We start from the raw sequence: 12550 nt of genomic DNA, 5'->3' as shown, positions 1-12550 counted from the left end.
TTGAGCTCATTTAATATATTTTTATACATACATACATATATATATGTATATATACACACACACACATATGATGGAAAGGCCTTAAACACCTTCCAAAGGTTTAACACCTTGGGTTCCTTCAAGTCCAGTCTCTTTCATTTAATACATTTGTCTTTGGTTTCTTAATAACCTTAGGAAGACGTACAACCGCGTCTTCCCCTCGAGGTGAGGACCACCGGTGTATCTCTGAAGATCTAACCTGCCTAGGCCGTGAGAACCCCCAGAGACAGCACGAGTTTTTTAGAAGCGCTAAACAGACCACTTCCCCTGCTTCCAGGGTGAGTTCTTCCTCAGTCCCTTGCAGCCCTATGAGATTTGTTGCTTTCTCCCATTTCTCTGGCCTTCTCCAGCCCCTTCCTACAAGCCTGAGTTTTCTCCTGGTCCTTGTTGAACTGAGGTGGTAGCCCAGTGTTGGGAGCAGGCCCGGGGCAGGGCCTCTGGTTCGCACGCTGGAGGGATCACCTTGTCCTGAAACACACCCAGCCATCAGCTGTGATAGATTTTCTCCCTCCGAGTACTCCCAGTGGCCACCCTCGCAACTCAGGGAAGCTGGATGATGTTCCAAATCAGCACGGTAATGAAGCTCTGGCCCCTGCCTTTCAGGGCTGTGGGCACTGGGAAGTCCTACTTATGGGGCCACCTCACGCTCAAGCTCCAGCCCCAGGAGCCTCTCCTGACACCTCCATCCTGTCGGGCTGAGCCACCACACCCACTCATTCCAGGCCACCCCCAGGTCATCCTGCCTCGCCCCCAGTAAAGCCTGTGCTGAAAGGACCAGGGTTGTTTTTCAGACTCTTTCAGCAGGGAGGTATTGATCAACCCTGATAGTGCAAGGAGCTTGATCTCACCCCGGACTGGCAGAGATTAATTAGCTTGATTCCCAAGCATAATCCCTAATTAGGCACAGGAAGAAAGGAAAGAAAACACAAAGGAACTATTCTTCTTCTGTCCCAGAGGGGGAGGGGGAGGAGCAGGAAACCGAGGAAGAAGCAGGTAAACATATTCCAGCACCTGACTGCCTACTCCCAACCAACCCAAGAGCACAAACATTGCTGAGGAGGGGGTGTCTTCCTGCAAGGATCTCATATGAAAATGTGCCTTTAGTTTCTTTGTTTTGCTCCCTGCCTAATGATGCACAGGAAGGTGCGATTAAGCGCATCACTTTGAAGTACGTACTCTAGGCTTGCTCAGCCTCCAGGGGCTGAGGTTGCCGCAGGGGAGAATTCAGCTCCGTTGGGCTGGGAGAGAAAGGTTGGATGGGGAGGGGGTAATCACCCTGAGACCCAAGTACAGATAGTGAAAGGAAACATTTCCTGCAGCTGAGAAGGAGGGGGCACCCCTTCCAGGGCCCAAGAGGGGGCTCTTGTCTAACCCTCGGAAATGAATTGTCCGAGGAGACACACGTGCTGACAAAGCAAGAGACTATTGGGAAGGGGCGCCCAGGCGGAGAGCAGCAGGGTAAGGGAACCCAGGAGAACTGCTCTGCCACGGGGCTCGCAGCCTTGGGTTTTATCGTGATGGGGTTAGTTTCCGAGTTTTCTCTGGCCAGTCATCTTGCTTGGCCCATGCCTGGTGACTCAGGGTCCTTCCTGGTTGCGCACCCATCTCTCAGCCAAGATGGATTCCAGCGTGAAGGATTCTGGGAAGTTGGTCGTCTCCTCCTTCTTTGGGCCCCTCCTGAATTCTCCTGGTTAGTTTTACGAGGCAGCACTGCGTTTCTTATGGGAGCCTCCTGTGGTGAGACAACTCAGGTAAGCAGGTTATCATCGTGCCTGGCCAAGGCGGGCGGTTTTGGTCAAGGGTTCCCTAACGCTATTACTAGCATTTTCTAGAACTTTCCAGCCAGGACTGACGGGTGATGGGGAGGGCAAAGGGAAGAAGGAGGGACCTCACTTAGCCGTGAGATTTGGCCAATCAAAACTCACCCCTGGGAGCTTCAGTTTCCTCTTCTGTAAAATGGGGGTAATTTACAATCGTACTAGCTCGTGTGATGGTTCTGAGAATGAATTGAGGAGTTAAGAGGTGCGTGGCACACAGGAGGCACTTTCTAACCCACCTAACGAAAGCAAACCAAGGGAGCAGCAAATCAAAAAATGATGTAGTCATTAAGAAAATAATTGTTTATATTTTCAGGTGTGATTGTTTTTCTGAAAGTCCTTGTCTTGTAGAGATGCGTATGCTGCAGTATTTACAGAGGGAATGAAGAGGTGTCTGGAATTAGCTTCGGTGTAGGGCAGGCAGCGGGGGTGGGGTGGGGTGAGAGGGTTTAGATGAAACAAGACTGTGAGTCGATCATTGTTAAACCTGGGTGACAGATACATGGGGGTTCATTATGCTCTTTATTTTGTAGATGTTTGACATTTTTCATGACAAGTTGAAAGAGAGGAGAAAGGCAGGAAGGAAGGAAGGGAGGAAGAGCGGGAGGAGGGGGCCGGGGTGGGAGGGCAAGAAGGAGGAAAGAAGATTCTGCCCAAGTGTCCCTTCTGAAACCTTCCCCGAGCCCCACATTGGCAGGGGACGGAGGGTGTTCTCTGCTCATCCCGAGCGATGAGACACATGAGGAGACAGGAGGGCCATCCAGGGAGCAGCCCCAAGCAGCAAAGTCCCTCCGGGGACCATGGAGAGAGACAGCAGGACAGGGTGACAGCGGACAGTGGAGCCTAGCACAGGTCTCGCCCGTGACATTGGGTGGCGTAGGGCCATGGGACCAGAAGGGATGCTTAGAGGGGAGAACAGAAAGAGCTGTGGAGGAGGAAGCAATGGGAGCCCACTTCCCGACCTAAAGAAAGGGTGGCAGGGCCGGCAAGGCTGGAGGTGGGGTGCTCCAGGATTAGAGTGGGCTCTTTGAAGGAGAAGGAGAGCCTGCGGTACCCCCAGGTACCAAGCAGCTGGTATCTGGAGAGACACAGGCCACTCCGGGTAGTCTGTGGTCTGGAAATTGGAGTGTCTGCTCCCCCCACCAGCTGGCGGGTGGCCCTGGTCTAGGTGCTGGGCCACCACCAAGGGCAAAGTCCCCCCAGGTGCCTGCGTGGGGAAGACAGGCACCCCGATCCCTCACGTGACCGACCGGAGCGTCCCCATTTCCCTGAGGCTTCTCCAGGGGTCCCCACAGGACTGAGAACCGTACCACAGGGACTCTCTCCCCAAGGAAGTGCTGTGTCCCGGAGCAGCTTGCATGGGGGTGACATGTCCAGATCTGCCCAGGAAGGCTGGTGATGGGGAGAGCAGAACCTGCCAATCAGTGTGGGGAAAGGTGGATTCTGCAACAACTTTGATGAGGTTAAGAGCTTGGGGAGTGTGGGAAGACCAAATGTTTCATATTTGGGAGAGAGACTGTCTAAACAAAGCAACGAAGAGGCCGCTTTGTAGTGATATGAAAGAGATGAATTGGGTTTATCTGACATCAAAGGACAGGAGATACAATGGGGCTGAGGCCCACGGGCAGCGTGGGCAGGGCTGGAGCAGAGACTTCGCAGACTCTGGTGTGGGGGAGGAGAGCTCCCAATGGTCTGAGCATCGCTTTGAAGCCCCCTTCCATCGTTTAATACACTTCCTAAAACCTCCCCCAAAGCCACCTTTTCAAAAGCAACATTTGCCACCAACCAGGAGAAACACCCCCCCTGTTGACCGTTGAGAAGAGGGTGCTTGCCAACTGTTTCTTCTTGAGGATAAACTGAGGACAGGGACCTGCCCAGCAGGCGGTGCCGACAGTGGAGCCCGCTGAGGCTTTGGGGCTCAACAGAACTGAGTGAGAACCTGCTTCTGCTTCCACTGACTGGGTAACCCTAGGCAAGTCACTTGGCCTCTCTGAGCATTAACTGCTTTGCCTATAAAATGGAAACAGCAATCCCTAAATCACCAGGGTATGGTGTCAGGGAGAGGGAAGTTGGAGAAAAGGAAAAGGCCCCTTTGGATGGATTCTGATGGGCGCAGAAAGAACTCAACCAGTCACCCCAGGGGGCCTTCCTCCAAAATCCTGGCAGAGAGCTGATTACAGTCTCCACGAAGTACCCTACATCTTCCTGGGCCAGGGGCGTCCCAGGGGCTGGGTACCTACTGCACAGCCTGCCAGCCCCGGCTGGCTTGTTAGAACACAGGATGACTTTTGCGGTTCATTCGACCCCCAAATTCGGTGATGCTACATCTTGATCACACATTTGGCAGTGTTTTGGGGTGAAATGCTGTGATATCTGGGATTTATTTTAAGATATTTTAGCAAAAAAAAAAAAAAATGTAGAGTAGATGAAACAAGAATGTCAGAATATTGATAATTCTTAAAACTGGATGAAGATTTATTATTTTATTCTCCCCTACTTTTGTGTATGTTTGACATTTTTCATAAGAAGAAGTTTAAGTTATAAAAATACATGTCAGGTTCTTGTAGCTCCAGTTCCCTGCCGGATGGGGGTGAAGCTGGCCTGATGGGACTCCCTGTTCCTCCCTCCCTCTCTACGCCAGCGTTCAGGGTCTTCTGAAGTGGCGGGCACTGCACCTGGTGCTGTGGGAAACCCAACGAAGACCACAATGCAGACCAGCAGGAGAGGCCAAGACATTAATGAGAAATAACAAGGCACCACAGCAAGGGCTCCCCAGGGTGCGGACCCAGGGCTCTGGACCTAAGAAGGGAGCAGTTAACTCAGACAAGAGAGGGTGTCAGGGATGACTGACCACGGTGACAAACTAATAGTAGCAGCAGCAGCAAACATTAGCTGGGGGCCTAGGGGACTGTGGGCCTCACATGATGGGGGGTTTAGAGCAGAGGCCCATTCACTGCATCGCATGGATTCTTATGCTTCCTAAACTGAGCTGAATTCTAACTTAATGCATTTGGAGTGACACAAGACAGGAGGAGTTAGACATGCCATTGAACCAGCAGGACGTTTTTAAAGCTCAGTCCAGCCATTGATCTCAGGTCCTCTTGGTAGAAATAAATCAGATTTCCTGGGCAAACCTGAGTCCCAGTCCCTCATTCATTCAATCATTCAGTTATGAATACTTTTTTATTTCTTACAACTCTGTGGGTCAGGGATTCAGGCAGGGATCAGCTGGGCAGTTCTTCTGCACCAAATGGCGCTGGCTGGGGTCACCCTACCCTCAGGGAGTTCTCACTCTAGTTGGGGTGGCAGATAGGTTCCTACACTGCTGGGACGGGGAGCACACAGAGTTCCTACACTACTTCAGGAGAAGACTTCACACCTTCAGTCTCCACAGGTAGGAGTCCTTCCTGGTGCATGAGAGGGTTCTGTGTTAGCCAGCCAAGCACACACAGAGTCTGGAGAATTACAATGTGGTACTTTACTCCTAGTTCAAGTCATATCCTCTGCAACATACAGACTGCACAGGGCAGGGCGAGGTGTGTGTGTGGAGGTAACCCCTGTACCCTACTGCACCCACCCCCTCCCCCAGCTCTGCAATGCCGGGGGTCCTGGCACCTCCACCTTCAGGGCTGACTCAATGACTCGTCTGCTAGCAGGCCCAGTAATAGGCACCCGGTCCCTTCCCCCTCGTGACTCTCTTCCCTGCTTCCTCTTCTTCCCCTGCACCCTCCTGTTCTTATCCGACCAGGGCTGGGCCAATCACTCAGCACCATGGTGGATGGACAGAGGGGAAGAGTGAGCAGATCCTGGAGACAGGCATCTGTGAGATGACCAGAGCCGTCCACGGCCACGACAAGCCTCCTGCAGCGTAGTCTCCTGGGTGTGGTCACACGCGCCAAGACTTCACAGGGCGTAACCACAGGCCCCTGTGCTGTCCCAGCTTTGGGGTGTGCACGGACCCAGGAAAGACTCAGTATTTGGGGCGAGGAGGGGACTTCTGGGAGTTCACACCCCAGCCCCTCCACTGGTTATAAAAAGTGGGAGGCAGCCAAGCAAGGCAGAGCTCTGGGCCAGCTCCCCATCCCAGGTGCTCCGTGAGACACAGGGGAGGTGGAAGGGAAGCCAAGGTCCTTTGGGAATCAGGTGACTCAGACAGCAAGGGACCCCAAGCAGTTAAAAGTGAAATTTTGTTTCTTGTGGTTCAGGAATTCTTATCCCACCCTGTCTCTCCACACCGGGGCAGGGGAGAGGGTCCCAAGGCCCCAGCAGACACTCTCAGGTCTTCCTTCAATGCCGGGCAGCACGGCTGGGACGGGCTGGCCTTTCTAAGCTAGCTCGGGGATATCTCAATGGAAGGAACCACAGGGGAACCTGCAACCAGGTAACCCTTCGTGGTGGGCTTTATTCGTTTGCCTTGTGGGGTTTTCTACAGGAATGCTGCCATGCCCTGGTCTCAGCCTCCTATCTGTTGCCCAACACCCTGATCCCACTTATGCTGGAGGGAGAAATCGCATTTTCCCACTCCCACCCCCCATGCTCCTTTCTAGAGCAACCGGGATGAACGACTCAGTCCCTCCCCTAGAGTCTGGTGGCAGCGTGTCAGTTAGAGGGGGATGTGGATTGGGGCCATAAAATTTTCTCAATCATTGAATAAAGGATTTAGTTATTTAGACAAACTAAATATGTTGGGCTATTTATATTAACTACATGAATTAGATTCATTTTTCAAAATTTTAAATGTCTCAACTTTATCCAGAGACTGAAAGGCCTATATAGAAAGCCAGGGGAGGGTGGGATCTTTGAACTTGCTCAGGGAAAACCACTGGCTGGTTGATTCCCCAAGAAAAGGGACACAGTCACCGAGAACTCTGCCTTTTCTGCCAACACCGGGGTCCAGAGAAGGCAAGTGCTCTTCCACTGAGGGTGAACAAAGTCAGATAAGATGAGGGAGCTCAAAGCAATGGAGGGGCTGGCATGGGGGATGGGTGTTTTATTTACCTTTCTCAGTGGGGAGCTCCCCAGAAATATCCGGGGTCCACAGAGAGCTCTCTATTCCAAATCGCAGGTCTCCTCTCCTCTCTCCTGCTGAGAGAGCGAATCCCGGCCTTAGACTTGATCTGCCCTCCAGCCAGCGGCCTTGGTTGTTCCTCCTGTTGGATCTGATAACAACAAATGCAGAACCTCCAGCAACCAACCAGTCAGTTTGAACAAGAGGTGGGTCATCGATTTAATGAAATGTTCACTAGAAGCCCCCCACAAAGAAAAGGTCCCATCTGGGGACTGGGGGCAACATGACGGGCTAGTGGGCTACCCTTCACTTAACAGGCCAGTCAGGTCACTATTGGCTGGAGTGATACCCAGAGTTGGGATTATTTGTTTCCAAGGAACTGAAATCTCGGGGGGGGAAGTATGTCCCTATTTGTATGTTTGATTGGGAAGCAGGACTGTCCCCCACTCACTAGAAACAAGAGGAGGAAGACGTGCCCTCCTAGGTGCACATGGGTTAGTGCTAGGCTGTGTGAGTGTGAGTGAGTGTGGGTGAGGTGTGTCTGTGTGCCTGTGAACTTGTTAACCTTTGAATCTGGATTTGAGGACCACCACTCTGAATGAAAAGGCTCCGTCCTTTGAAGAGTATACCACCCATGGGAGGAGAAAAACAGAGAAAATGCCTGTGAAACAAGGAATGATGTATTGGGGGGATAACATATGTAAAAGTGCCTAGAACACAACACTCAATGAACAGCAGGTGACGTTATTTGAAGACATAACCAAGGGTGGTATTTAAGATCAAAAGCTTCAGCGAATCAGGGGTCTGGATCTGAATCCTGGCTTGGTTTGTGACCTTGGGCTTAATCGTTTTTTGTTTAACTTTTTCTTTTCAATAATTTTAGGTTTACAGAAGAGTTCCAAATACAGTATAGAAAGTTCCCTTGTATCCTTTACCCCTCTTCCTCTAATATCTTATATAATGATGTACACTTATTAAAACTAAGAAATTAACAGTGGTACATTACTAGGAACTAAAACTAGACTTTATTCAGGTTTCACCGTGTTTCCCACTAATGTCCTTTTTCTGTTCTAGGATCCAATCCATGATACCATGTTGCATTTAGCTGTGTCCAGTCTGTGACTATTTCTCAATTTTTCCTTGTTTTCTCTTGACTTTGACACTTTGCAGAGTACAGGGCAGGGACTATAGCTCGATTTATAATTTTTTCTGGCCTTTCCTCAAGCCAGGTTATGGATTTGGGGGAAGAACACCACAGGGGTGAAGTGCCCTTATCATATCATGTGGGGGGTATCTGCTATCGACATGACTTATCACTGGTGATGTCACCTGTATCACTTGCGTAAGGTGGTGTCTGCCAGTTTTCTCCACTGGAAAGTTACTATTTTCCCTTTCCATGTTTTATTCCTTAGAAGCCAGTCACTAAATCCAGCCCACACTCAAGGACAGAGGAATTAAGCCACACCTCTTGGAAGGAGGGGTAGTCACATTACATTTGGAATTCTGTAAGGCAGATTTGACCCTTCTCCCTCATTCTGCTTAATCTTTTTCAAGCCTCAGTTTCTCATCTGCAAAATAGGCTATTCAACGGAGAGGCTTGTTGGAAGGTTTAACTAATATAATGTGTGAACAATCCTTAGCACTAACAAAGGTTAAATATTATGATCAGAAATGATCCAAGACACATCAAACCATTTGCAGGAGTCATTTAACTTGGCCCATTGTGCAGCTGTCAATGTTGGTCTCCTCTAGACACGGAGAGTGAAGGCCCCTGAGAGGGGCAGTTTGGGGCCAGGCTGATGTTGGACTGCTTTCTGCTCCTCCCGAGAGCCCCACACATGAGAGGGGAGGTCTGGAGACAGGACGCCCAGAGCCCACTGAAGGCACGGCCTAACCACAGATGTGGTGTGTGGACTGGATGTTGGTGAAAGATGATAAAAACGTGATAAGAACCAAACACCTGAGAAACCACTCAGGAGGCCAAGACCAGAGTAGAGCCTAACACATAGTGAGCTCTCAGTAATTAGTCATCGACTGAATGGCCCAATGAGAACTAAACAAAGAACGCTGGAATGGGAGTCCTGTTACTTGGCTCTTTCAATCCAGATTTTTTTTTTTTTTTTTTTTTTTTTGCCAATTTGCCATGTGACACTGAGCAAGTTACTTAACTTGTCTGGGCTTCATATTCTGGCTATGTGAACTGTGAGGAAGTTGGGGAAAGACAGGTCTAGGCCCAGGCTGTAGAGGCAAGGCGCCCGCCTGCACTTCTCCCTCACCACCCCACTTTCTGTGACCCAGACTAACTGTGGGACTCTCTACTGTGCTTTCAAAAACGAATGCTGAAATCTTAGCACTTACTGAAGGCCCAGGGCGTCTTTAGAAGCTTGTCAGCATGTACAGTATGGTAAAGGCTGTTGCAATACATGTTCTGCCTGTTTTTGCTCTGTGCTTCCTACATGTGCTCCTTTGGTTTCTCTTCATCTGCCCCTGACTGGTCTCATCTCCTGTTTGCCCTCAGCTGCTGAAAGGGCCACGTTTGTTTTCATTACCATAACATCCTTGGGGAAACTTCCCTGGTGGTCCAGTGTGTAAGACTCTGCCCTCCCAATGCAGGGGACCTGGGTTCGATTCCCCGTTCGGGGAACTAGATCTCGCATGCGTGCCGCAACTAAGAGTCCTCATGCTGCAACAAAGATCCCGTGTGTCACAACTAAGACCTGGTGCAGCCAAAATAAATAAATAAATTTTTTTTTTTTAAATGGGGGTGGCGTGGCCTTGTGTCCTCCTCAGAGGGGCCCCAGTGGCGCTCTCTGAAAGACGATCATATCCTTCCGTTTCCTCCGTGTTTATTTTTAGACAAAGATGTGATCAGAGGGGCTCTCTGGACTCATGGCCTTCAGAGGGGAGGTTAGCTTGGGTCTTCACCCCAGTCACTCATAACCTGAACATGTATATTCCTAGACCGAAGCAGAGCTGTTCTCCTTGCCCTTCAGGGAAGAAGCCTGGAGTCTGGGGAGGGAGATCACGAGACAGGAAAGGGCTCTTCAGAGGTGGAGGTGGGGTGGGTTTGATGAATTATTCTTCACATTTGATTTACTTTTCGAACTGGACTTCTCCTTCCCACAGGGGCTCTTTCTAGACCTAAGCTGCCTCTGTCGGGGCTGCCTTAGTGCCGGGGTATATCCCAGCTTCCCAGCCCTCTGGCCTTTTCCTCCCCTATCAGTGTTCCCAGAGTTCCTGCCCTCCTCTGGTCACCAAGCCAGAGGCTCGAGCACCTGGCCCGGCCGACCTTTCACGTCCAGCGCTGGAGCGCCCCCTGCCGCTAGAAATTGTTGTGACCATTGGGCAGAGGGTTCAGTCAGGGGGCTGATTAGGTTCACGTCACACGGGCTGCGAACAGTGGCAAACAATCAAAAAGAACTTCAGGCATCCACAGGCCAGCACTCTGCTGGGGATTGTGGACGAAGCTGGGTAAGATGCAGGCCACGCCTCCCGGGCTACAACCAGGGTGCGTCCCCCGCACCCCACCCCAGGCCACCTGACCCAGCTTTCAGCCAGACCCCAGGCTCCGTGCCAGCTCTGGTTCCTGGTGAAGGGAGATCTGAGACCCCTGGGTGAGGAGGGCAAGCAAGGCAGCATCAAGACGCCATCCCTGGGCTTCCCTGGCGGCGCAGTGGTTAAGCATCCGCCTGCCAGTGCAGGGGACACGGGTTCGAGCCCTGGTTCAGGAAGATCCCACATGCCGCGGAGCAACTAAGCCCGTGCGCCACAACTACTGAGCCTGCACTTTACAGCCCGCAAGCCACAACTACTGAGCCCACGTGCCACAACTACTGAAGCCCACGTGCCTAGAGCCCACGCTCCACAACAAGAGAAGCCACCGCACTGAGAAGCCCACGCACCGCAACAAAGAGTAGCCCCCGCTCGCCGCAACTAGGGAAAGCCCGCACGCAGCAACGAAGACCCAATGCAGCCAACAATAAATAAATAAAATAAAATAAATAAATTTATTTTTTAAAAAAAGGTGCCATCCCTGCAGGTCCTACCCGCTCTCCTTCCCTGGGGGCCAAGCAGGGGCCAGTGACTTTCTGGCCTTGCTCCCTGCCCCCATTCTGCTCAGAACCAAGTCTGCTTTTCCATCTCCCAGGGACCCCCACCCTCCTGCCCAGCCTGTGTGGCCTCTGGGCTGTAGGACGGCTCACACCAGGGCCCACTCACCCAGGAGGCCCACTGTACCATAGGGGCCCATGGGAATGTTTCCATTTCTTGTAGAATCAGAAGGCAGAAATAAACTTTCAGGCTGAAGAAAACATTTTAGTATACAATGTTAACATGTTCATCTTTATACCAACACAGTCATAAAATATAACTTTGAATGTTATTTAGAGAGTGAAAAGGACCCTCACCCAAGTCCTAATGCAGCCCCTGGACGTGGCCGTCTGTCTGGGCAACCGTCTGACGGCCAGCGGAGCTAAGATGCCGGTGAAGGCCAGATTCCTCGGTCGTGGCGGTGACGAGATTCTCTCTAGAGAGCCTCGTGTGGATTCTTGGCTTTTTATTTTCTCTCTTAATAGAAATGTGTGATGTTTACATTGTCAGAGAACAAACAGAACCTTGGCTTGTGTTTCACGTCTTAGGAAATGGGTCTCATGTACTTTTGGCTGTTCCCTCATGTTCCTGTAGTCATAGATCCAGCCCCTTTGGAACGGAGGGACAGTACATCAAGATGTTGGTGGGTGGAAAGCGCAGGCATGTCCCTCCGTCGGCCCTCCCCTCTACTTATGGCCCTGGAATCCCTGTTTTGCCTTCCAGGTTGGTCCTCCTCCCGTTCCCACATCTGCCCTCGGGTGTCCGATGACTCCCACTTCTACCCCCCAGTGGCCTGTCTTCTTCCTACAGGCCACCCCATCCTACGTGTCCTCAGCCTCGGCCTTCTCAGGGGTTCTGGAAACCTCTTCTGTATCTATTTCATTATTTCCCCCACTGTGTTAGTTTGCCAGGGCTGCCAGAACAAAGTACCACGGGCTGCAAGGCTGAAAAACAGAAGTGTATTCTTCCACAACTCTGGAGGCTAGAAGTCTGAAAGCCAAGTGTGGAGGGTTGTTTCTTCTGAGGCTCTGCTCCTTGGCTTGTAGATGGCTAAGCTGCCCCTGTGTTCTCACCTGGTCTTCCCTGGGTCTGTGTCTTCATCTCTTCTTATAGGGACCCCAGTCGTTAATTAGGACCTGCCCTAATGACCTCATTTTAGCTTCATTACCTCTTTATAGGCCCAATCTCCAAACAGTCACATTCTGAGGGACTGGCGGTTAGGGCTCCAACATAGGAACTTATGGGGGACACAATTCACCCCATAACACCGACCACCATCTCTACTTCCACGCACAGAACTGGTTGCCAGAGCTACAGAACATGAGCTTGTGAAGGGTGACAGTCTGAGAAGTCACAGGCAAGACAGGGAGTTTTGAGGGCTGTGGGCCAGGGTGATGGGAACCATGCCTGTGAGCAGGCAAAGCGCTACTGAGGCCTGCCTGGCATCAAGGCCAAAAGGGGATACTTTGCCTAGGGGAGAAGCGGGCTTTCCATGGGAGGGTCCACTCAGCCAACCGTTGAGAAGACTGCCTCTCGATGCTTGTACAATAATTATCATCAGTTGGAAGGATTTAGTGCCTCTGGGTCTAAATTTATG

This window comes from Balaenoptera acutorostrata, chromosome 3 (assembly GCF_949987535.1).
Source record: "Balaenoptera acutorostrata chromosome 3, mBalAcu1.1, whole genome shotgun sequence".
NCBI lineage: Eukaryota > Metazoa > Chordata > Mammalia > Artiodactyla > Balaenopteridae > Balaenoptera > Balaenoptera acutorostrata.
Note: the sequence above shows the minus strand (reverse complement) of the source record.